Source organism: Etheostoma spectabile, chromosome 11 (genome assembly GCF_008692095.1).
Source record: "Etheostoma spectabile isolate EspeVRDwgs_2016 chromosome 11, UIUC_Espe_1.0, whole genome shotgun sequence".
Classification (NCBI taxonomy): Eukaryota; Metazoa; Chordata; class Actinopteri; order Perciformes; family Percidae; genus Etheostoma; species Etheostoma spectabile.
Window position 1 is genome coordinate 2658345 of NC_045743.1, and position 25708 is coordinate 2684052.

Here is a 25708-nt window from a genome sequence, read left to right on the forward strand (position 1 = left end):
TTACTCCTTCGAAGCAGCTGGACCGAGCACCTGGTGTGTATGGATCTGAACATCCTCATCGATTACTTTAGGGAGGTGTGGTCCCAGACATCATGGCTCCCTCACTGCATCCCAGCGTAGAAAGGAAGCAACACAAGGAAAGGTCAGTTTAAATAACGGGCACCATATTTGACACCTGGGGGAAAAAATTGATTAGATTGTTTCTCAGCAGGACGGGACTTTAAAACCCTATATCTCATACCAAATCCACCTCCAACAAATGAATGAATGCATAGTTAAGAGATAAAGAAATACATTTTGGTTGAGTGGCTAACATGTAACATGAAAATGACTGAAAAGGATTTCGTGATCACGGGGTCAGGATTAATGGTTCAATAGCAATTTCACTTGGAATTATTTTCACTTACCCAAGCATTGCAACCAAAAACAACATTTTGATTAATCTGTCTTTGGGAATACAGTGTTGCTGCATAATTACTTATCATGGTGGGAACATAAAAAATTTGGTCTAGACTAATCCGTCCCTTTTGGCAATGACAAATTATAGCCCCAAACAAAACATTTCACATATTTATTTTTCCAATCGTATCCAAAAGTATTTTTTGTTTCATTTACTATGTAATTATTTGCTGCAAAGGTTTTTGTTTTGTTTTACATGAGCATTATCACTGAGATAAAATGATGAAAATATGAATTATTAATGAAGATGATCACACAGTATGTTGACTTACCAAAATTTCCTGACATAGACTTTATTGATATGTTTTTGTTGGTATTTTCAGCACGAAGAGCATTAAGGACACCTTGCACCCAAAACCTCTATCTCGTTAATAACCCCATTCATAGTGCCTGTAGCCTTTTGGTTAAAAGCAAGTTAATGGTGGTTGCATGGTTGTATAAAATATTGACAGAATTCTCCTGATTGCACCCCTTGATAACGCCAGTAAATCAAATCTGAAACATTCAAAGTTGTCAGAGTCAAAACACGTAATGAGAAACCTCTTTTGTTCTTTAGAACAGTGAGCCTTACATGTGTTTTAGAGCCTAATCAATATCAGAAATGAGAAAAGAAAAAGTGAAGGTCTTGAAACTTTAAACTTTGCAACTTTTCAAAGAGTAATTACAGTGTACAAATAGGATTTTACCCAAAGGAGTGTGCATGTTTTTTTTTTTACGCCTTGAAGGACATTTCAAAGGTTTGGCCGAAGCAAAAACCACAGGGGGACAGCTGGTTAGTGTAGGAAAGTGTTAGTGAGGAGTTCATGTATGCAGCTCTCCCTTACTGCTGTCAGCTATGTTATATGGGCACTCTGTGAAGTAGGCGATAAGCAATCTGCTCTAATAAGGAGAGTGAATAAAGTTGAAAGTGTTAGGTTGTTGCTATGCTGTGTAGAAAGATATTTGTATCGTATTATAGTCTATGCACACAATAGAATAAGCTGTGGGCCATGGTAATATTTTAAAGGTTGAAGTTTGTTGTATACGTTTTGATACCTTTGTTCTCTTTGTTTTTGAAAACATTTATTACAAGATTCAGATTTTTAATCAACTAAATGATGAGGAATTTTTTAAATGGTACTTTGACAAATACTTTTCTCTATCACTCATTACATGCTAACATTAAAGCAAAATACTCAACTCCCTGATGGTTGTCAATGCAAAAGTTGCAGATCCTTGGATTGCAATCCAAGTCTTGATATCTTCAAATGATCCTAGGGATTCTGGTGCTGCTAACCTTAAAGTTAAAAATAGCCTGTTGGTATGTTTTATTAATACAAAAGGTACTTTTCTACTTATGCACTCCTGTTTAAATCAGACATAAACATGTTACAGTGACGTATGTTTGAGCTTGCTTTGCCACTTTTGTCTGAACTGGTTTTTCAACCATTGTTAGTTACATTTGTACGTGAGCCAGACATAAGACAAACAAAAGTCATACAAACAAATGAAATCCATCCTGTTCCAAATATTCCAACATTATTTTTATGGTTTTAACAGATTTATTCCCGACTTTGTAAAAACTGGAGGGTTTGATAGTACATGTAAATAAAGATCAAAAGTACACATAAGGATTTTACAATCTAAAACCACAAAGTTTACATCACTGTAAAATTTAATTTATTTTTTAACTTAGATGGGATAAGCATTCAGGTACATTCAGAGAGTTGGATTAAATATTTGGATTATATACACACAAACACACAAACACACACACACACACACACACACACACACATATATATATATATATATATATATATAATTATATATATATATATACACTACCGGTCAAAAGTTTGGAGTCACTTACAAATTTCTATTCCACTCCATTATAAACATAATAGCAGCTGATCTGAGTGGGGGGCTGATCTTTAATACAATATCTACATTACCCATTATCAGCAACCATTCCTCCAATCATCCAAAGGCACATTATGTTTACTAATCTGATATCATTTTAAAAAACTAACTAGAAAAACGTTGGAGAACGCTTTTGCAATTATGTGAGCACATAATGTATTCTAAAAACTGCTGCCCTGGTTAAAAAAACAATGCAACTGATCTCAGCTGGTATTCTGTCTATAATGGAGTGCAATGGAAATTTCTAAGTGACCCCAAACTTTTGACCGGTAGTGTGTATATATATACATACAGATGTATATATATATATATATTATATGTCAAGTAGTCTGAGATGTATTTAAACTTCATTTTAACTGTTAACATTCAAACAATCCCCACAGCATTGTTCTCTTTACCAACCTCACAAATCAAATGTCCTTCCTCATTCAAGACAGGAGTGTTTTGCAGAAAACAGTGAAACCTACAGTACATAAGCAAATTACATTAACTGTTTTTAAGATTGTATGTATTGGACCTCATAATGTCTGAGGAAACTGTAAATGTACAATTAATATTTTTCATGAGTGAGAATTTAGGCCTGTATGCATGTTTTTATCTTCCCCAGTCCAATCGTTCTCTCATCCAGACTGCAGGAAAAAAAAAATTCTGAAGCTTCTTTGTATGAAAAAAGAAAGCACTGTTAAAGACACACACCTCCAGTATTGGGTCCAGAAAACAATTTTAAACATAGCTGATTTGTTTGATTTTTTAATTTTCATGCTGTTAGCAAGCAGAGCACTTTTGAGTTTTTAAATAGCTTATTGCATTTAACTTTAAACATCGTGATACAATATTGACACGTAGACCTCTGAGAGACTTTCTCAGTGAATGTCATCAACAAAAATGGTGCAATTTGTAGGTAAAAGTAAACATAATTACTTTTTTGTAAAGCCTGGTTTCATAATTTCTAAAAGATGAAAATAGAAACTTATTAGACAAAGAAATTTCGTACCAACTTTATATTTAATGTACTTTCTTCACAATTTGTAAAATTCTTTTATTACAAAAAAAGTCCCAAAAGTAAAATTGTATTATTGTTCTACCTTAAATTGGTGGTATACACCATGTAAAATTGATATAAAACACATTTTCAATAACTTTTAAATTTCCCAAGCCCTTAAAATATTGTTTCTAAAGATGTTTCCGCTTGGCTGTTACAGTGACCTTTGAGTCATTTGCATGTTGCCCCTGAGTCACCCATCCTGAGCCACCACAATGGTCCAAAAAGTCACATTAGTTTTTATTTGCTGCTTCCGATTTCAATGCCAGTGCACACCAATACTCCAAAGTTAAGAGGCACGATAGATTTGTAGATATTTCTCTGTCTGTTTGATTTCCAATAATAGCCAGACACTGTTGAAATAACTGCTTGCATAAAGTAAGAAATTTACAAGAATGTAGTTGGTCTAGTGATATTTTGGACCGGAAAGTGCTTTGATCTTGGTCTTAACATTCTCTGTTTGATATGGCTTTCAAGTGAACTCTGATATGAACCTCACTTTCCGCCTCCCAAAATGGCATCGGGTAGTGATGAGCCTTCTCATAGCTCTTTCATGGCTACACTGTAAACACGCTACACTGTTTTTATTCCTTAAGAAAATCACAGACGGAGAATCAAACAACATTTAGATTCCTAATACGCTGTGCGCAATGGAGCCGCAGAGGAGGAGACTTCTTTCATTAGACGCTTCACTAAAGCTCTGAAGTTTGCCCCTTCCATCTGAGATGACTTTAAAAGAGAAACAATGCCTCTGCCTATTGGGGTCTTTTGAGATTTTCTCTCTCATCACAAATTAATGAAAGAGGTGGCATGTATGGAGTTGGAGAGCTTAAGCAGGCGAACCTGGTCGTAAGCAGCTGCCTTCATGTACACTGATTTATGACAGAATCATATGTTGTGTATTTGTGACGTGGTGGATGTTGTTTCTCAAGAAGTCGTTACTTCAACTTTGCAAAATGTGGAGAAACATTTTCCTCACACTGGTATTGATACATATAAAGTAGATACAATGACGTATAACATCTGCCTGTAGAGGGCACACTTCATCTGGGATGCTTCAGGGCTACACCTTTTCCAATCTCTCTCTCTCTTTTTCCACACACACATAAACAATATTCATTTGAGTATAACCATCTTGTATCGGGCACAGAGACCGTATGAATTAGAGGTGAGTTCATGCCAGTTATTCTGATGAATGTACTGTATCACTTTCCCACGTTGGCCTCCATTTCTCCTTTTATGAGACAGACCCATCAAAACGGAGCGGGAGCTTTTTGATATCCTAAGAGGGGCATGTCGCGCAGAAACATTAACGCTCATAATTCATAGCAAATCAAGAAAGATTTTGTTGGAACAGAGGATCACACCAATTACCAGTTGTTTATTGTTTGCTATTGTTGTGTTTACTGCAGTCTAATCACATTTGGAGGTCGGCCACAGTACTACATTAGCTCCAAGTGGAAAAGCTCTTTTGAAGCCTTTCATTTCATTGTGCCATATTAGCTGCACTGAGCAGCCCTAGACAACAAGCTGCCTTTGCTTTCAAGATAAAAAGAAACAAGCATTACATCACTTTCTAAATAACTTCACGAATTGGGGAAATTGCACATAAATGGGTCACCTAAAAAAAACCAGACCAGCCTGTTAAGAAAAATGTGTTTCATCTATTAATTTGCCTCAAGATCATAATCGTTTACATAATGACTTGAACATGGGAACTAGAGTTTGTGTTCGATTCTGGTCAAATGTTGTGTGCTGCTAATGTTTGGCCAGACAAAGCTCTCTCTTTTTCCTTCTTGCCCCTCCTATGGAATAGAAGATTTGTGGCATGAAAGTAAGAAAATCATGGAAATCTGTGAGGCCTTCATTATACCAAGGTCATTACAGCTGGCTTTTATCCTCCTCTGTACTTATAGGAGGTAAGGCAATCCTATCACCCAAGGCCTCACCTTTGAACACACACAAAAGCTCACACCATGGCCAGAATTCACACGCACACACGCACACACATACATCCACACACACGCACGACACACGCACACACACACACGCACACCACACACACACACACACACACACACACACACACACACACCACACACACACACACACACACACACACATTGATGCTCTTTCATTTGGCCTCCTTGAATTTCATCATTCACTTTTACATCACATTAGTGTGTTGTGTTAGTGGTCGGCGTGCCTGCATATAGAGGACTGCTGTTACTTCAGGAAAAGACTGAATAATGCACGGGAAAAGGCAGGGAAGGCATGAAGGGAGTTGGCAACAGCACTGATGATCATCTCCTCATACCCTATATATGAAAGAGTTAGAGTATACATGGGATAAATAGATCATAGAGCTACTTGGAATTTCCATTGCTAGAGTACAAGGTAGACTAGACTGTGGGTGAGCTGTTTGATTTCTATAGTCATGTTCTGTTTCCTTACTTCCACAGCAAAACAATTGTTTGATCAAAAAATAATACAGACCAAATGTGAGCAAAATGAGTGGATTGCCTCACTAATACTATTTTGTAAAGTTACTCTTGGAACAATGGAATGTATTAAATAAAATACAATACATTTTTTTATTAAAAATCCCTTTCACATGTATCCATATAAAGCTTTGTAAAAAATGCATTAAGTTACTGGAATTAAACCATTTCTTTTAAAGTAACCCAATCTCACAATTTTGAGCAAAAAGAAAAAAACAATTTTGAGCAAAAGAAAAGATAACTCTCCATGTTAATATTTTTAATGAGCCTCACAAGACAGTTGATTCTTACTCAATGGCTCTATCAAAAAATGTATAACTGTGATCTTGAGAAGGAAAATGTTCTCTTAATATACGCCAAAGATGGTCTCTTCAGTCTGCCTCAGCGGCTGTGTCGGATTTGAAACTTTCCATTGATCTGATACCACCAAGAACTGGCCTGCATATTAAACCAACGCTGCGATATAGCTCCTTAGAGACACGATTTTGTGTGTGTGCGTGCCTGTGTGCGTGTGTGTGTGCTGATGGCTGGAGTCCAGATTCAGGGTAAAAAAAATCTATTCAGAGTTATGTGCTGTCCATTGATAGTCATACAAACTGTAATATCCCTCAGAAGTCCAGCTTAGCGCCTGCCAACACACATTGGCCTTCATTTCTGATGCTGACATCATTTAATCTTGAGGAGAAGCTTAGGGGTTTCTGTCCCAAATCCTTGATCTCGTTCACCTTACAGGATGAGCCTTACTGTCTGTCCTCCAAAATAAACAGGCTCATTATTGTACTCCCTTTTGTTGAAGGCACAGAGACTGTCCTCCTGTCTTTAGATAAAGCCTCTCACTGTTGCAACCTGTCCACAATGGATTAAAAATATTTAAACACAATTATCCTCATCTGGTCTGCATTGGAACTGACAACAGGCCAGGAGATATTTTGTTGCATGCAAGTACACAAGTGATCAATAAACACACAAGCAAAGTTTTTTTCTTCTTCAACTGAACTGTTTTACACAGTTTGAAAACAATCCTCTGCTGTATCGCTCTTCTTGGGTCTTGTTTTTTTTTTATATGCAACGAAAAGGACACACACTTCTCTGATTCGAACTGGCAGAGGTGCTCGGGAGACAGCGTCGGAAATGGATGAACATTAAGCACCTGATCGGACAGGATCAATGAAAAGCAATTAGATGATAAGTCTGTGGGAGCAGTGCACGACTACAGGGGCCGAGACCTTTACAGCAGCTGGGAGAACGAGGGGATGTACTGTAAAAACTGTGTGAGATACTGTATATGTATATTTTAAAAAAAATCTCAAACTGGGTAGAAATTGATCTTCACACATGTGGTGAAGGAATTTATAAAACTGTGACGATATGCATGGTGTACAGTATTTATGTGTGTTTGTCTGCTCATGCTTCTGTCTCCTTGTGTGATTTGCGCGTGGCTTATGTGTTTTGCCTAACATCTATTGTCATAATGCTGTGTGATTATTAAGCGAGCAGGTTTTTCACAGCGGGGAAAAAAGGGGCTGAGCCGACAACAGGTTGGGCCTCCCTTTGTGTCTTTGTTTGAACACTCAGCAAATACATATTCATGCTCCCGATATGCACACAATAGCACACATTTGTTTATAATCTCTGTTTATTTGGGTTGAATACATTAACAAAAACACTTTTTTTTGCGGTTGTGATGCAAACCGAGGCACAAGGTAATAGCAAAGAAATGTTTCTCGTAAAAGAGGTGGACACAGTCTCCAGGAGCCAATGCCTTGTTATATCCCTAGGAGAGGTTAAGCTCTCGCAGCAGGCTACCTATTAGGCTAAACCAGGGTGCACTATGTTCTGTGTGGGCTAAAAAGACAAGTTCTGGCCATTAGCGTACCTTCTGTGCCTGGTTCCAAAGTACAAAAGCGCATGAGAGTTTTCCTTCCAGTTTGTTTGTATAACGATGACACACAACAAATAACTTAGTGCTTAATACAGGCTTTGCTAGTTTATTGTAATATTTTTGTTGTACCAAATGAAGGTATAAACACAGGCTACAATGAAGTGTCTTTCTCATGTACTGGATTAATGCATCTGCTCCTTTCCAACACTAGATGGCTGTCTGTGCTATGGATGCTTTGTATCTACACCAGTGCAGCCTCTGCTGTTGTTGGCCCTGAAAATGCAAGGCTGAGCAAAAGATTTTTGTTAATAATGCTTTGAGACACTTGGGTTATGAAAACACACATCTACAAAGACATAGCACTCAACTTAATATCTTGATGTTGGAATTTGCCAACCCTTCATTTTTTATGAAGTCATGAACAATGGATTAAATATACTGTCATCACAAAAGTCAGGTACAGATGCACACTCATGAGGTGAAAGTGCATTTGAGTAGATTTAAAAATAAACTCTATGCAATGTTTTAATATATATTCCACAAATCTAGGTTTTCTTTTGTGGATCAGGAAAGACTTCAATTAAACTGACAGATTTCAAAACAAGTCAAGGGTGCTATTAGTGTCAAAAGAAACCACTGAACACATAATTTATTGTTCCAGTTATCGTGTAATTATTCTGACTACAGCTCCATTTCCATGACTTTCTTTAATATCAGTGTATCCGCTGTGTGTGTTTTGTGTGAGAGGCTATTTGTAGTTTCATTATGTGCAGTAAATGTGACCACATAGAGCACTTGGTTGCAGTATTGACTTTGAAGATTGCCTTTCTTCTTCTTCTCCTTTAGAGGCCGTCCGTCTCTTTAGCCTGGAGCTCCCAAACCGCACAGCCGGCCAGTTCGCGGTGGCCTTTTATTATGATGTCAGCACTTCACTTAAAGAGCATTCAATATCTCCAGGACGGTTGTTGGTGGAACATCAATAGAATAATACAGACACAAACTGGATGGCTATTCCTCATAGCCGGTCAGTTCATTTGCTCATTGATTTATTGGTAGCTGACAGAGTAATAGAATTAAGCAGCAGTGATTATTACGACTGAACAGGTTGTTTGTTTGTTTTTCCTGCATCTGTTGAGACTTTCAACACTGGCAATGTAGAGGTAGACAAATACACATGCATACACATTAATTCAAATCTGCATCACACAAGCACATGAAATAAGTTGTTCTGTGATATTTAAAGAAAATGAGAAGCTCCCAAACTGCTTGGTGTGTTACATGATTTCTCAATTGACCCTCAACTGAAGACAGAAGGTCTCGAGGCTAAAACTAGGTTTGCAAAGGAAGTAGGAGAATAAGAGCAGAAAAACAAATAAGCAAAGCAGTGGAGTAGAGTAGAAGGCTATCAGGCCTGGTCTGATTTGCAGGCCTTTTAAAACATGGTGATCTAGTAAACAAGCAAAGCTTTGTGAGACAGTTGTACCAAAATCACCCACATAAATCAGGGTGTGATTACCTCAGGAGCCGTAGTTATTGGGTGCTAACATTGGTACGCACACTCTTTAACGTTATTAACACTCTTAATAGTGAGCGGCAGCTTGTAACAGAAGCCTTGCATAACCCCAATCTCTCTTTTACAATCCCAACAGCTGGGACAACATGAAACTAGTGTGCAACTGCTGTCGACCTGTATATTCTTGATATTGTCACCATAAGGCTGAAATCAAAATCCTCCAAGATTCAAAGAAGTTCGATGATTCAGGGCTGAGTGCTTTGTCTGGTGTTTATTGTGCACAACTCCACATCTCGTCGATCTACTGCTGCATCTCTGGCTCTGTAATTCATGCAAAATGAAATGAAAACCTTCATAGCAATATGCAGATTTCTTTATGCAAAGCAGCATTACCTATGGTGCGCGGACGGCAGCTAATGCCTTTGATCAGTCTCCCTGACATTCTCTAACTACCGAGAAGAAAAGAACTTAAAAATTGTAAAGGCTCTTAATTGAAGTGAACATAAAAGAAGATACATGGTGTTAATTGGTATACGCTAAGAATAATCTAGACCTTGGAGACCACTGTCCCTTACCGGCCCCCCTGCCAAAGTGTCAGGATTTACATCTTTAATTCAAGATTTCCCCACATTAATTACCTCAGCAGCAGCAATATGCGGATCACTTCATTTTAAAGTATAATAAACATCCAAATAGTTTCTCCCCCCCTCCCCAACCATGAATATCAATTTTTGTGTGCAAAAGTCTGGCTCTGCTGTTTTTTATCGTTCTCAGGAGGTTGTGGTACAAAGTAACGGGTTATAAATGTGGTCCAGTAAGAATTTTACAGTCACATTGAGATATAGTAAGAGCATATTTCAAGTGAATATTGGACAAAAACTTTAATCATAATTCTTTGGAAAAAGTTACAAGAAAATACATGAAGATAAAGAATTAAAGATAAAGACATTATTCGGAAGTCACTGACGCTGATGATGTGTTTGCTATTTTTGTGCAGGTGTGTTACAGCACATTGTTATGGAAAACACAGCATCTGTTTAAAGACAAAACTAAAGCCGGTTTAGACTAATACCTGACTCAAAACAACATATTTGGCATGGCATAATTTGTATGTGTGGGTGTGTCTGTGTTTGCGTGTACTTTGCAGTGAAGTAAAGCAATTTGAACACTGGGCCCTAGTATGACCTTTGATTATGAGAGGAATACAGCGGTGCTCATATCCCAGGCCTCTCGGTTCCCTCGCAACATGATGAATGGGACACCTCAGCTGCAGGACAAAACAACTATTCGAGGATCCAGGGTGACACACACACACACACACACACAACACACACACACACACACCCCACACACACACACACACACAAGCAGATACATGTATGTGCACACACACAGAAATGCTGACAGACAAATGACACTCTGATGGAAAGTGAAGCATTTTTAGTCCTTAAATGCCACTGAGAACACACACACACACAAAACACACACAACACACACACACACACACCCCACACACACACACACACACACACACACACACACAAAACACACAAGCAGATACATGTATGTGCACACACACAGAAATGCTGACAGACAAATGACACTTTGATGGAAAGTGAAGCATTTTTTAGTCCTTAAATGCCACTAGCAACACACACACACACACACACAACACCTAAACGTATCTTCTGTTTAAAGCGTATTTAGAACTGCTGTCCTTGAAAATAACCAGCTAAACTGATGTTTTTATCTTATGAGCAGGTAGAAAATAGAAAATTATGGCTTATTGAAACTGTTCCCATATGTACCCAAACGTGGTTGAAATTATCCAGTTTTATTAAGCAACAATAAGCAATTTATGTAGACATAGGTTCAAACTAGTGCTGCTCCTGTACACCTTAAAATCCTCCTTTTTTGAAGTGATTTTATTTTTGTAATTTATTGGCTCAAAGTGCAAGATACAGTGTTAAAACTGATTTGATATGGAAACCTGCAGGGACATATTAATTAAAATCGCAATATAATTAGCATTCCACTGTGACCTAAAAGTTGAATATTATTAGAGCTGCAACCGTCGGCTGTGATGAAAAGAGCTTACATGACAGTGAAATTGAAATTCAAAGAGCTGGAGATAATGTACACACAGATCAAAAGAACAAACGGTGGGGAGAAAAATAACACCAAGGAGTTTTACATTTCCTCACAAGGGGGAAAACCAGCGTGTGCACACTCCTGCACCCTCCCACACACAGGCACACATGCACATGAAAACACAGACTCACCCTCAGAATTAGGTAGTTTGGTGTAATTCAATCCCAAAAATTTGCTAGATACAAATATTGCTGCTATGACAATGAGTTAACACAGTGCTTGTATTAGAGGGTGTACTTACTGCCTGCTTTTTATTTTTAGAAAAGAGTTTGGCCTACATTTTGGGCTCATATGAATCTTTCTTGTAAGTAAATTGATCAAAAATGTTGTTCTGAGTAGTAGGCTACTGAAGTCATATGAATACAGAATGGTAAAACGTTTCAAATGTATTAACACCATGAAATGAATTAAGTATTTTTATGCGTTTATAAACATTGTGCACATAATCACTTATTGAAACAGTAATTTGAAGCTGTAGTTAGTATAGTGATCTACTGCAACTAAGGCAACGTTCAAGAACTTTAACTGTTGATATGAGCTGCGATTTTGATACATAACTCAGGACCAGTGATGGAAGATCTCCGATTCTTAACTTTAGTAAAAGTAGCAAACACTATCAGGTGTATTATTATAATAATATTATGTTTATCAATGCATTCATGCGTGAGCAGCATTTAAATTTGGCAAGTCGCCGAGGCTGGGACAAATTTGAATTACTTTATATACTGTATTGTTGTGTATTTTTTTTAAACTATAACAATGCATCATATTTCATAAGATCATATGTTGTGTATATACCATCTGACTCTGCAGTGTAACTTTTTTTAACTAACTATCAAATAAAAGCAAAAGAAGTAAAGTCGTACAATGCTTCCTTCTAAAATGTAGAGTAGAAGTTATAAAGGCTCATCAAAATGGAAATGCTCGAGTAAAGTCCCTCAAAATCCGTGCAGTGCGTAAAGGAGTAAAAACAATTTGAGTTTTCCTCCATTGCTCAGTCAAGCTGGAGCCATGCCACGTCATAAATCTACATAAACAAAGTGTCTGTTGAATGCACATACTATTTTTAAATGAAATATTAATGTCAACATTTAATGACAGTTTTGTTCCATTTATTCATTGCTGGAAATTATCTTATCATCCACTGTAAAAAATGTCACACACAAGATGTTATGATGTTTCATGATTATCATTGACTTGAGGTCATAGTTTGCCACCTTTTTATTAACCACTTTGCCCCCGGTTTAAATCCAATAACCTCCACAGTCATATGGAAGTTTCCTACAGCACAGTAGGGGGAAACAGAGAAGAGGTTTACATTGCTCCACTTGAGCTGACATGTTTCATCTTTGCTGCTCACAGTCTCTGGGCGTAAGGTTAACCTATATCAACCGCCACAGCATGCCCCGATATACATTAAGCCGTATACAGGTCATGGTAATCAAAACATGCCTCACAAGGGTCAGCTCACTCCAGTCTGCTCACTGTTACTTTTGTTTAACCTTGAGGGCTTCTGTGCTTCCTCTGCATCCCTTCAGGGAGAGTTACATGTTCCTGCATAGCCTTGTGCATGGGCTGAGTAGCCTGTTTTTTTGGTAAGGGCCTCCACGCCTCTCAGTAGCGCTCTACAAGTGTGTGTGTTAACATGTGTCCCTGCAGTGGGCCAGCAAGCCATTCATTAGTATTCATTAGTGTGAGGTGCTGGCCGGTGCGGGGCTCATGTTGAATCAGTGTTTTGACGAGGCCTCAGCCCGGCGCGGGTCAGCGAAGAGCCAGTAATTAGGCCCACCAGTCAGGAGGCATTTTCATAAGCACAACACGTGAGGTTGAGAGAGAGAAGATGTAACCACCAGGAGAGGGGCTGCAGAGAGAGAGAGAGAGAGAGAGAGAGAGAGAGGATGTTTGTTTTTCAAAGAAAGCTGACCTTGGACTCCTTGCTTCCCTATCTGGGTGCGTGAGTACCTTAACCTCTCTCCATCACTCACTCCTTCAGAGGGAAAAGTGCGTGATAACCTTGGTTGTCCAATTTGTTTATCTTGTGCCCTTTCTGTTATTCTGTTTGCCCTACTCTTCTTTGAAGGTTTTTTGTTGGAAGTCAAAATTAATCTCCTCTCGTCTCCTTTTCTTAACTTGTTTTTGATTGTGATTCTATTCTGAAAATGGTCCATTAAAGGGACTTTTAAAACCAAAAGCTCTCCTCTCCTCTCCTCTCCATTATGCATATATGTGCTTGTTTATTTCATTGTAATGTGTCTGCGTTTGTTGCATATGTTTATTTATGGGTCTTTGCATGTCACATTGGTTGATAATAACAGCAGTTATTATCACTTACAGACATAATTGTGGAATGGTTAACATGACAGAGTGGTCGCCTCCGAGGAATGCTGTTAGTATTGTAAATGCGACTGAGGCCTAACTGAATTAATCTAATCGGAAGATAATTACACTGGCTGGTACAAAACTGGACCAGATTTATCAAACTGTTTCCCGGCCCCGTGAGCCATTAAAAGAAGAGATCTGTAAACCTAGTGAGGTTAAAGGCGTCCGGCGTACCTCAAAGCTGGCTGTGCTACAACTGTCAGTACATATCTGACACAGAAAAGGGACTTTGACTGACAGCAATCGAGAAAACAAGGGGTCCAGTGTTGTTGTGAGACAGGAGACAGGGAAAGTGCAAACCCCCCAGATCCAAATCCCTGTGGACTGCAGAATCCAAGGGTATGATAGCTTGTCCTGTCAACACATAGTTTACCTTAAATTAAAACATCAGTTTACCTTCAATTAAAACAAAGATCAGAAGACATTGGCAACCTCTATCTCTGCTTCTCCTCTGTCTATATCTCATTTTTTTTCTTCCTTTCGTTCACTCATGCACAAGCATGGATACACATGGGAGGGGAGAGAGGGGGTGCGCTGCATAGCCTCGCTGTATCATGACATGATTCCAGATTAGACAAATTCCCTTAACTACAAGTGCATGGCATGACACCCTCCTTTTCCCTAACACCTCCCTCCCCCCTTTTTTCGCTACTCCCCTCCTCTACATCCTCTCTCCCCTTGGTCTCCAACGTGCACATTTTTCTCCTTCAGATGTATGACATCGGCATATAGGTGCACTTGACAGCTTTCAGATTGGTGCTGTAGAAGAGGGAAATCCCAAAGTGAGTCGGGTTAGCTGGGTAAATCTATCAGGGTTCTGTCTGGGAGGAGGAGGAGGAGAAGGGTGAGAAGGATGAAGAGGGTGTGTGTGTTGCGGGGGGGGGGGGGGGGGGGAGCCAAGGGATCGGTAGAGAAGGGGAGAGGAGAGTGAGGGAGGGAGAAAGGCTTGGTGGGGCCCCGCTGAGCACATAAGCTTCCATGCTGAGCACAACCGTGGCTGGCTGACAGTTGTGCTCAGCCTTCACTGTAATAATGAATAAAAGGAAACTCCCTGCAGATTACACATCTTCCGTGTTTTGACATTGACCTTAATACATAATTTAACCACAAAGCCTGAAGAGTGTGTAACGAGATAAGAGAGGACCAGAGGATAGAAAAAAGATGCCCGGGCTAAAACATACAGGCCCAACTAAAATCCCGCCTCAGCCATAATGGCTCTAATATGAGCAAGCCTGAGAGGACCCACTAGTCATTTTTTTTCTTAGCAGGATGGGGAAGATTTTGGGGAAAGGACTGAAAGATGGAAGATAGCCAAAGAGTAAAATCATGTGTGTGGGTGAAAAATGCAGTGATTTTTTAGCTTATTGAATGCCCAGTATGAGGAAAAAGGAGTGCTGCTAAACCTTAAAAGAATAGTAATGTGTGGTGGCCGGGTATGCTCAGTTGTTAGAGCGGGTGCAAATATGTAGAGGTTTATTCCTTGATGCGGTGGCTGCGGGTTCGACTTCGACCTACGGCAGTCCTTTGCTGCATGTTGTTCTCCCTCTCTCTCCCCTTTCATGTCTTCATCTGTCCTATGGAAATAAAGGCATAAAATGCCTGAAAAAATAATCTTAAAAAACAATAAAGAATGGTAATGTGTGTGTGTGTGTGTGTGTGTGTGTGTGTGTGTGTGTGTGTGTGCGCGTGTGTACGTGTCACTTTCCCCCTGTTTGTGTATTTCCTCCTGTGTGTGTGTGTGTGTGTGTGTGTGTGTGTGTGTGTGTGTGAGTAAAAGTGCAGACCAGCTGAGCGTGATACCTGAAAGAGGTATTTGTTGCTGTCAGTGAGCTTAGTGTCCACTGCATCCACAAATAATGTTGAAAGTCAGCGTTTAACAACAGAATTTGGAGATTACTAATAACAGAAATTATTATTATTATTATTGTTATTATTGTTATTATTGTCAGTTAGTTTGTGCTTTGTTGGATCACTTGTGCTTATTTCTAATGGGAAATGTTTCTGTACATGATTCCTACATTAACAACTGCTACCCAATTAAGGAGGTGATTACGTCACCAGTGGCCTGTTAGGTGCTGTGAAACACAGATGCAGATATTAAATATGAATTACAGAGGCCGTATCGGCCCCCCTTCCTCTCTCATCCTCGTAACTCCTCTCAAACCCTTTCGTCTTTGGGCTCTACAAAGACAGACTGTTCTGTAATTGAAGCAGTGTGTCAAAGCCGTCTTCCTGTCCGCGTGTAACCCTCTGATTCACGCTCCTCTCATTAGTGTCATAATTACCCCTGGTTGAAATGCGAGTGCCTGAGCAACCCCCTTGGTGAGCGCTAAGGTGAGAGTGCGGGCCCGTAGCACTCTCAGTAGGGGTTTGAGGATCACCTCTAACCCGCTTGGGCCAGTGAAGATGTACTGAACCCAGCCTGCATGGTGTCCACAGCTCGGCATATGAGGTCTTTTTAAAGGCTGCATGCTGACTTGCATGTTAACAAGCTGTTGTAAAGGGAAAACTGGTTGATGAATGAAACATGAAGAATTGCTGGATGGAATTGACGAGCTCCATGGTTTTTTTCTCACATTTTCCACTTCCTCTATCATTCATCTATCCATGCATGTTCCTCCTGTCACACCTGTCAGTCTGTTCCCAGGCCTTGGCCTAAGCCTGTGTGTCTGAGCTCTTGGAGCTCTTCGGGGGATTTGCTTGGCTGTGGCCTAACTGGCCATGAACAGCCTCCAAACTGGTCCAGCTGGGTTGAAAATCTGTGTGTGTGTGTGTGTGTGTGTGTGTGTGTGTGGAGTTGTGCCACCATGGCTCAGCTACCACAGAGAGCCACAGCTATGACTGTGGTGGCAGTAGTGCTTTGGTGCTTTGCCATCAGGCTTCCCTCCAAGGGCCATGTCAAGACGGAGAGAGTCTTGGTCCGGGTGTGCATTCATGCGTTTGTGTGTGTTGGGCGATGCAGGGCGGTGCTCTACTTCTGCAGCAGTAATCTAATGAGCCTGTAAACACACTCATTTGACATCATTAATTGGAGAGAGATCAGAGATCCAAGAGGGGTGTGTGTACAGTGTGTGTGTGGTAGCGGTTGGAGGGTTCTCCCATCAGAGAGGGTTCTCTCAGATCAAAGATTTAGAGTGTAAAATCCTTGATTATGCGACAGAGAGACACATTAGAGGCAGTTTTCTGCCAAGCTGAGAGAGCAGCAGTGTTTGGTCAGTGCCAGCAGGTCTTGATTTCACCAATGAAAAGCACTAAAGCGACACACACAAAGCCACCCTCTGTTTTGTCAATTTTAACGATGAGTGGACAAATCCAAGTTGGAACAGTTTGTCTTGTCCCAGTTTACTGATTTTCAAGTATTGTAGCAATTGTAAGCACATTAAGCTATATTTTCAGATGTGTAGTAGCATCTGCTGGTGCTTTTGAAAAAAAGTTTGAGTCCTCTTTGTAACTGTCACAGAGTGTGATCCATTAACTCTAATTGTACTGCCATACTGGTTGAGTCACATTTGTCAGCTGGATCTAAGCTGGGGGGAAACAGAGGTGCAGTACTGGAGTTGCCAGTAGTCCTCTGCTCTGACTGTAACCCAGTCCGGTCCTTAATGATCTATCTGTCTACCACCCGCACAATGGCCCACACCGCTGTTCGCTTTCATTTACATAGTGCCCGTCTCTGAACTCCCCTCATCAACCTTTGTTCCTGGCTGTTTCATGTTTTTTGGGGGGGAGTTGAATGGCATAGCTGTGTATGGGATACTTTTGAGCAAATGCTTGAGAGAGACAGCTAGAGCAGGAATTTTCGAGTGCAATACATTATGAAGATTTCACTTGCTGCCTTTGATTCTGCGCTGACAGTTGTCCTTCAGCCCTCCTTTAAAGTCCCACTTTCAATCCCTAATGGCTGTCATGTCGTTGCGCTCTCTGGACTCTTACTCAAAGTGTCATTGGCATAATGGTTGGCAGTCGTTGGCCTCTTTTGATCATCCATGCTGTGTGCTAGAGAAACTGGAGCCGAAACAGTGAGGTGTATGAGGGGTGTGTGTACGTGTGTGTATGTGTGTGTGTGCACTGCTTGCACCTCTGCTCGGTTGCCACTCCTAGGCAAAGCTCCACAACCGGAAATCTAAAATTCACTTTCAAATAGTTTTCCTCCTTTTCTTGGTGCCTAATAACCAAGTGGTGGAAAGTGTGTGTGTGTGTACTCATTAAAGGGATAGAACAGGTTTCTACTGTATCAGCATCTCAGGCTCAGCCCAGTTTGGCACTCCCTCAATGGTTATGTATTCTCCACTAAGGGATGAAGTGCCGCGAGGGAGCTAGAGAAAGACCAGGAGAGAGTGTGTTTGTGTGTGTGTGTGTGTGTGTGTGTGTGTGTGTGTGTATGTGCGTGTCACAATAACGATAATACTTACGATAAACAAACAGCGTACTCAGTTCTTCCTTTCTGCTGCTTTCAGTATTCTGCTGAAATACAACAAAGTGTTTGTGGAATTTAAAACAGATAAAAGGAAATAATTTCCAAAAAAACATAATTTCACAAATTCAATTGAATTGAATATAAAAGACACCGCTAAAAAAGAATGACAGTAACATTTTAAAGTTCAGTATTCAGCTCACATTTTCTTTCAATTAACGCAAAAAATCTCCTGCATGTCTGTTGATAAATATTGCAACCTTTTGTGATGTGTATATTGCGACAGTTGATATTGTGATAACGATAAAAAAACTACATATTATGCAGCTCTTTAGAGACCTTGGACAGACAAAGCCAAACTACACTCACGTTCAAACACCCCGGCCCGAGTTGAAATGTATTAAGCCAGTCCAGGATAAATTTCACACTCACCCGGCCAGAAAAAACACATCTAAGCAAGATGACCAGGGCCAGAAAACATGCTTGTAATGTAAGCCACTGTGCATTTACTGAATGACATTATGTTCAAACATCCCAGGATTAAACTCTGTGTGTGGATCCAAGTTTAGTGTCACTCTTCCAGGAACAAGCATCCTCTCATTTCCTGCCTGATTTACCTGCCTGCCCCACAGCAGCTCAGGCCCTGGTCCAGGTTTTAGCCAGTCTTTTTCCAGAGCCCAGGGCGCTAACGCCATCGATGTCCAAAGAACCAGAGAGACCAGAGACAGAGACCAGAGAGTGGCCACAGGGCTTTTGCACATCAGGATGTGTAGTTTCTGGTTTTCTGCTTTGATAACATTCACTCAGAATATGGATGTTGAATGTGACAAAAGCACTATATATTAAATACATATAGGAGTGGAGAAACATCTTTTTAGGCATTGCTTGTTATTCCATGATGCTTTCTTTTGCTACCTTTTTACCTTGTATGGATTTTTTTTACTGAATCCACCATTCCCTTTATACTGCTCATGCTTAACTTTCTCTCAGTCCTTGCTTGCATGCTTTGTTCCTGCAAATGTTTTTATTAAATAAGATAATATTAAATTATCCAAACTGATTACCGCCTCCTGCAGTTTAAACTTTAAACTCAGTATGTTTGATGCATACAGCAGTAGTGTGTACAGTCACAGTCCTACATCTAATATTGTGTTTATATTGTGGTAGTTATATAGAACTTTTTTCTTGTCTAGTTTCCCCAGAAAACTTCTACACATTTGTGTTAATCGATTTGTCTTTGGCCTTATTTATTAAATACACACACTTGCACACATACATGTGAAGCCCTTTCCTCCCCTTTATCCACTAAGGGATCAAGATCAGAGCGCTTGGCCAAGATTGTGTGTGATGTAAAGTTCTGGAGAATAAAAGACGTCTCTTCCAATAACATATTTCCTGCATGAATTGAAAGACGTGTCAATTTCAGTTACACATGGCGCAGCAGTTGGAAAACAGAGAGTTCTTCGCTTCTAAAAGACAATGCCATACCAGTCACTCCCCACCTGAATGACTGATACATTAAACATGCAGAAAGCAGCGGGAGGACACTAGGGAAGGAGCATTCAAAGATGAAAACAACACATCCAAAAACAAAAAAAGAAAAGAAAGAAAAATATGTTGCACACTACAGTACAGTACAATGCTGCTGTCTGGTGTTGTAAACTAGTCTTTCCAGGAACAGGAAAAGCAGTTTACTGTACAAATTTAATGAAAACATCTGTCTCAAACATGCTTAACAGCCTAAGTTAAATAACTATTTAAGTTGTCTATGTATTCCCAGAAATTCTCTGTTATTTTCTGGCTGCCTCATAAATCTATTTCTGTGTCTCTGTAATGTACCGGCATTTCCTTGCTCTGAAAGCTATTCCAGAGAGGCAGCTGATCACACAGGCTTTTGTAAGAGGCGCTGAGGAGCATCTCTGCCTTCTAGTCCCCTGACAGGACTGTCAGAGTACATGTGGGCCTATAGACCAGATTGCAGTCCTTACCATGCTCATGAAATGCTGACACAGCTGCCCTAGGCCTGGCCGTGTTGTAGAAAATTAATTCAGGCAAGTCAGAGGACACCTCAGTCAGTGAGACAGACAGACAGAAGGGGTCCTATAAGGCAGGCAGTGTGAAGAGGAGTCTTGGGTCTTTGTTCACTGCTGGACATGTTAAGACTCCATTAAAGAAGCCTGACACACAAGGCGAAGGCTGTCTCTGTTCTGACTGAGCAAGCAACTTACCAGAAGACTGGGAATTCTGCTCCTCTTTTACTCTCTCTCAGTCACACAGACACTCTCAGGAATATTTAAAAAATGTTTTTTTTTTTTAATTCACTTTTTAGTAGGAAATCAGTATAACTCATTAGTGTTTTTAATTGTGTATTAATTTGGTCAAAATTATAATTACCAGAAAAGAAGCAAGTTTTATTAGTGTTTCTTCAGTGACAGTGCCCCCTACATTAGTGTTCTCAAAGGTGGTTGCGTTTTAGGTTTTATCTGGCACTGTCAGTAGCCTACTAATTTGACTGGTGCAGGGAAGGAACTACAAGGACCTAAAATAGTTTGTGATATCACTTCAATTCTAACAGCTGATAGTTGTTACTCTCCGACTCCATACTTTAGTCATTAGTGTCAGCATTTGAATTATGGAGTAATCACGGTGATGTGGTTATAAGACTATCTCCTTGCTGTGTTCATCTATAAACTTAACAAGATAGGCTAACTAGCTAACTGCTAAAATGTTAAATACTATGTGGGCTTGTTGAAAAAGGGAAACAAATCTGTCTTGTATCAACGTTCATAGGCTGTACAGGCTTATAACATGCTCCAGCCCACCCTAGACGGTTTAATTGTTTCCACAAATGTCCAAAAATATATTTATCCTTTTTTGAAAAATGGAAAAATATGGTATGCATGATGGCTGCTGTATCATTTAAATTGTAATACACATAAAGTAAGCACATTTCAAATTTTAGTTTGACCTCTACATTAAGAGAATCAGTCATTTATTTCTACCTCTTATGTGGCTGAACAGCCAACAACAGCTTACCAAATTCTTCAAACTGACTTTTGATCAATCCTTAATTGGGTCTTGCTGGAAGTAGTTTTTTTATCTGACGATAAAGATGAAAATGGGATTTTTTTTTTAATCAGCTAGTGGCTTCAATTGCTAGACCTACATTCAGATTGGAATCCTAATCGTTAGTCTTTAGTTAGGCCTTGGGGAATCCTATTTAATGGATTCTTTTGCTTTGGGCGTCTGGCTTACTCCTTGCGATTTACCACTTCCTATGCTAGTTTGCTAAATACTCTCAATTAGGTGGCTGGCGGGGCATTTTGTATCACTCCACGTTCTGACCTCTACTCCTTTTTTTTCTTGGTAGTTATTTGGCTTGACGTGGTTCTCATAGATATGGCCATGATAGGACCTTGACCCTTCATCTTCAACATCTCGCTGGATATACTACTCACTTCACAGCAAAATCTTAATTAACTCCCAGCATGAATTAGCATTCAGCATGTACAAGGGTAATGAGGAGCCAATTACAAGAAAATATATATAATCAATTATTTATTCACTCTTAATTACAGTGAGTTTTACCCTGTTACAGCAGCGGCAGTTCAATTAATGACCTTCAGCTATCTTCATGTGAAATTGCTGTAGAGCGGAGGAATTTATACATACCCATAGTGAAACAAAGCAGGAGACACACACAACACACACACACACACACCACACACCACACACACACACACACACACACACACACACACACACACACACACACACACTTGCACAAATGTAGAAAAAGAAACTGAACAAGGGAAAGCGAGAAGGAAAGGTGAATGGAATAGCAAAAAAGAGATGTAGCGAGAGAGAAAGAAAAGAGACAGAGGAGGGATGGGACTGGCACTGTCTGTCAGTCAGATGCCCAGAGCTGCGGTGTACACGTTGTCACCCACACGACCGAGCCGTCTGTCGAGGCCACCTGCCTCATTATGGGAAATGTATGCATCTGGGGCAGGCTCTGGCTGGCTCATTCTCAGCATGGGCAGGGAAAATGGCACACTGGCAACTATTACTGCATTATGTTAGCAAGCTGTACACACTGCATGCATACATACTGCACTGAGAGAGAGTTTTACTGAACGGGCCAGAACATTTTGGAAGTGACTTGGTGTATGGGTGGATTTCTCACATGAGTTCACAGTGGGATAAGACTGGTGCCATTCTTGGACAGGTGGTTTATTGCATATGGCACCATGATACATACAAAATATGATACATAAAGCGGAAAGTAGGGGCTGCTTGGACCCTGTGTAAAGGTTCACCTCTCTGGCCACAGGGTCCTAAAGAAACCAACACGCACAAATGGAACAAACTGATGACAACAGAAAACTTTCTCTCTGTCCATCTCTTCTCCCCCCTTCTACCGCCTTCTGCCCAATACCTGGCCTGAATACCATTAGACCTAATGGAGCGCGGTGTGAGGGACAGCCAATCATGATGGCGTCCCGTCAGTGACACCGACATGTATCTTGGTGCTCATTATCATCCTTGAACAGCGCCAATTTACATCTGATGCTCTGACTAATTCTGCTCCAGTGTTGTCAAGAGGCATAGGAAGTGGCCTGGCCGTGATGACAGCGCTGCTGTCAGGAGCCTGTGGATGGAGGATTCCTCGGGGCATGATTTAATGCCCATGTCAAGCCCCGCTGTCAGCCTCTCTCTCTCCCCCCGCTCCCTGTGCTCCTTCTCTCCATCCAGCCATTAGGATTCAGCCAGCGGAGAGATGGAACGATAGAGCTGGCGATTGGCCTGCTTAGGATTCACACTCTGGGCAAGAAAATAACACGCCCTGTTTCACAAGTGATTACCTTTTCCCTGTAAACTGCAATTAAGGCTAAAAAAGAAAAGCAGCAAAGGAGGTGATGGAGAAACAAAACATGTATGACTGCCAAGTAAAGAGGCAAACCTTGAGCCTTTTCCCTTGCTGGTTTATGGCTGCTTGTTTGTCTAATTTCCATAGTCAACTTGTCCGTGGTTATTTGCTAACTTGTTTTGGTTGTGTGGTTGTATAACACCCGCAGATTTCGTGGCCCCTCGCCCTCCCTCTTGTAGAGTGAATAACATATTGCATGATGTCTCTGGATAGTTCCCGAGCCCTATGCAATTTTTTTCATTCTCTTTATTTCTTTTGGTCAGGATAGAGCAGGCTTTTAACAGATGTCAAATTTGTGTGGGCAATGGATTTCTAGACATGTTGTGGAGTTGAGGATAAAGCCCTGCATTTGTCTGAGTTTTTGATAATGAGACAGACGCTGTCTTATCTGAAACAATTGCCAAACCTGAGATGCCTGACCTCTGTGGACCTCTGCTAAGGGTCAAAGGTGAAAGAGGCCACAGATGGCTGGAGACAGCTAGCCAGTACAGAGAGGACAGGGGGACATGGTGCAGATAGTTCAAAATCTCACAATGGGAGAGACTGGAGGTCATACAATTCTGAAACATAGATCTGTAAAAATATACATTTGCCCTCAGTTTATATGTTGCTGCAATATGTTGCCCAACCCCGGTTTCTCTCCTCTCTAACAAGGCAGTGATGGATGACCACAGATTTTGCTGCCTAATGTGCAGAGTGGAAGGACATATGGCTCAGTTTGGTCTGCCCTTGCCCTTTCTCACTTTAAACATGAGCACAGTACTGCACGTAGCAGAGTACTGCAACCGCCTCAAAACAGAGGCCGACGTGGTTGTGTGTGAGTCATCAGGCTTTAAGATCACGGTACCAGAAATTAACCTGGCCATTTTCCCTGCTTTAACTTTCAATGCACATTAATTAGATTCAGTCTGACTTGTGCATGTTTTGGCTCAGCTTCATATCCTCTTTGGCCGCATTAGGCTGTACTTGCAGCCCCTGATTGCAGCTCTCGCAAAAGCTTCTGCTGTAAAAGAAAAAAACACATCCAGTTCAGCTACGGATCAGCAGTTGGCAGACTGGACAAGTGGGCTGGACTGGTTTGGGTTTTGGTCCAGTTGGCTCTGGCTGGTAAAGGTCTGGTGGAAGCCTGTTTGTCTGTAGAGCTGGGCGAAATTGAAAAAATCTAAAATCCCCATATTTTTAACCAAATACCTCTATATTGATTGGTAGCGATATTGTTGGGTTGACAGTTGGTATGTTCAGTTATGTTAATATAATAACTATGTGGGTAAAGGCAAATAATAAAACAACTAGTAACATTATTCAGCGTTCAGAAAATCACATCACTCTAGTGTAATACAGCCTTTAAAACCAACATTATCAGGATTTTACAATTTCCAAAATGTAATAAGATATCTAGCCTCATATATCAGTATTGATATAATATTGATATATTGCCCAGCCATAATACCTACATTTCTCAGTGTTCATTCACCCCAAGACTGTGAGAAACAGAAATTCACAGATGGTTATAACATGTATTCACAAAGGAATATTTAATAAGAGAAAGGCAAAGAAATAGAAGAAATTGTAAATCATTGCAACAATGCAGCTTTAAAAAAGGGACTTTAAAGGTACATTCCTTAACTTTGTTATAGTGTCCATATGACTTCACAAACAAACATTACATTACAATTTTCACGTCAGTTTCCATTTTACATTGATAAATCATTTTGTTAGCTGTTTCCTTTTCCTTTTGCTAACTCTATTTTTGTGTACATTGCCTTGTTGAACCCTCATTGTCAATAATCAGAACTTGCAAGCACCATATTCCCATTAAGTCAACCATCCCAGTCTTCTCTCATGACTAGGGAATTAGTGTAGATATTCAGCATGGTACAAAACAGGGTGCAGAAAAATACCAAAATAAACAAATATAAAGACTTTTGCAACAACATTGCAGCTCCTGGTAAAAGGTAGTTACTTTTGACCAGTAATTGTTAAACTAATCTTGTGAAGAAAGCAACATGTGTCTCTGAACAGAACGTTTTCTGCATTTGCACAAAATCACCCTAAGGCTTCTGCTAGTCTTCTACTGCCAGGCTATTTTAGGCTTTTTCACAACCCATGTGTAAAAAGACATATGCTGAGTAGTGAAAAATGTACCACAAATGAAACTAAAAATTCCTGACAAAGTGCACATATATCAAAATAAATGATATTGAGTAAATTTAACTCCCTCCTGACACCCGACACACGCAGATGCTTGTTAATAATTGGCTCTAAATTAAAAACCCTAATGTAACCAATGCAGTTTGTGTAGACACTATGGGCCCTATTTTAACGAGCACGGCGTGAAGCGCATGGTTGTGTGCTGCTGCGCTTCCCTGTGTTTGTGTATGCGTGTGTGTGTGTGTGTGTGTGTGTGTGTGTGTGTGTGTAACAAGTATAGTGTGTGCACACTGTGCATAAGCCTAGGCGCTTTTTACTAATACGCTTTTAAAATAACAATGAAAGGCTGCCCTGTTGACTTTAGACCAGGTTTTTGTTGGTCAA

General features: G+C 40.2%; 1 long non-coding RNA gene across 1 annotated transcript; it reads left to right on the plus strand.

Annotated features, from left to right (window-relative positions):
• Positions 1-19: 19 nt before the first annotated feature.
• Positions 20-10619, plus strand: LOC116698350 (uncharacterized). Its single transcript, XR_004334193.1, has 3 exons — positions 20-142; positions 8633-8810; positions 10447-10619. It is a non-coding gene; the product is annotated as an uncharacterized LOC116698350 (long non-coding RNA).
• The last annotated feature ends 15089 nt before the right edge of the window (positions 10620-25708 follow it).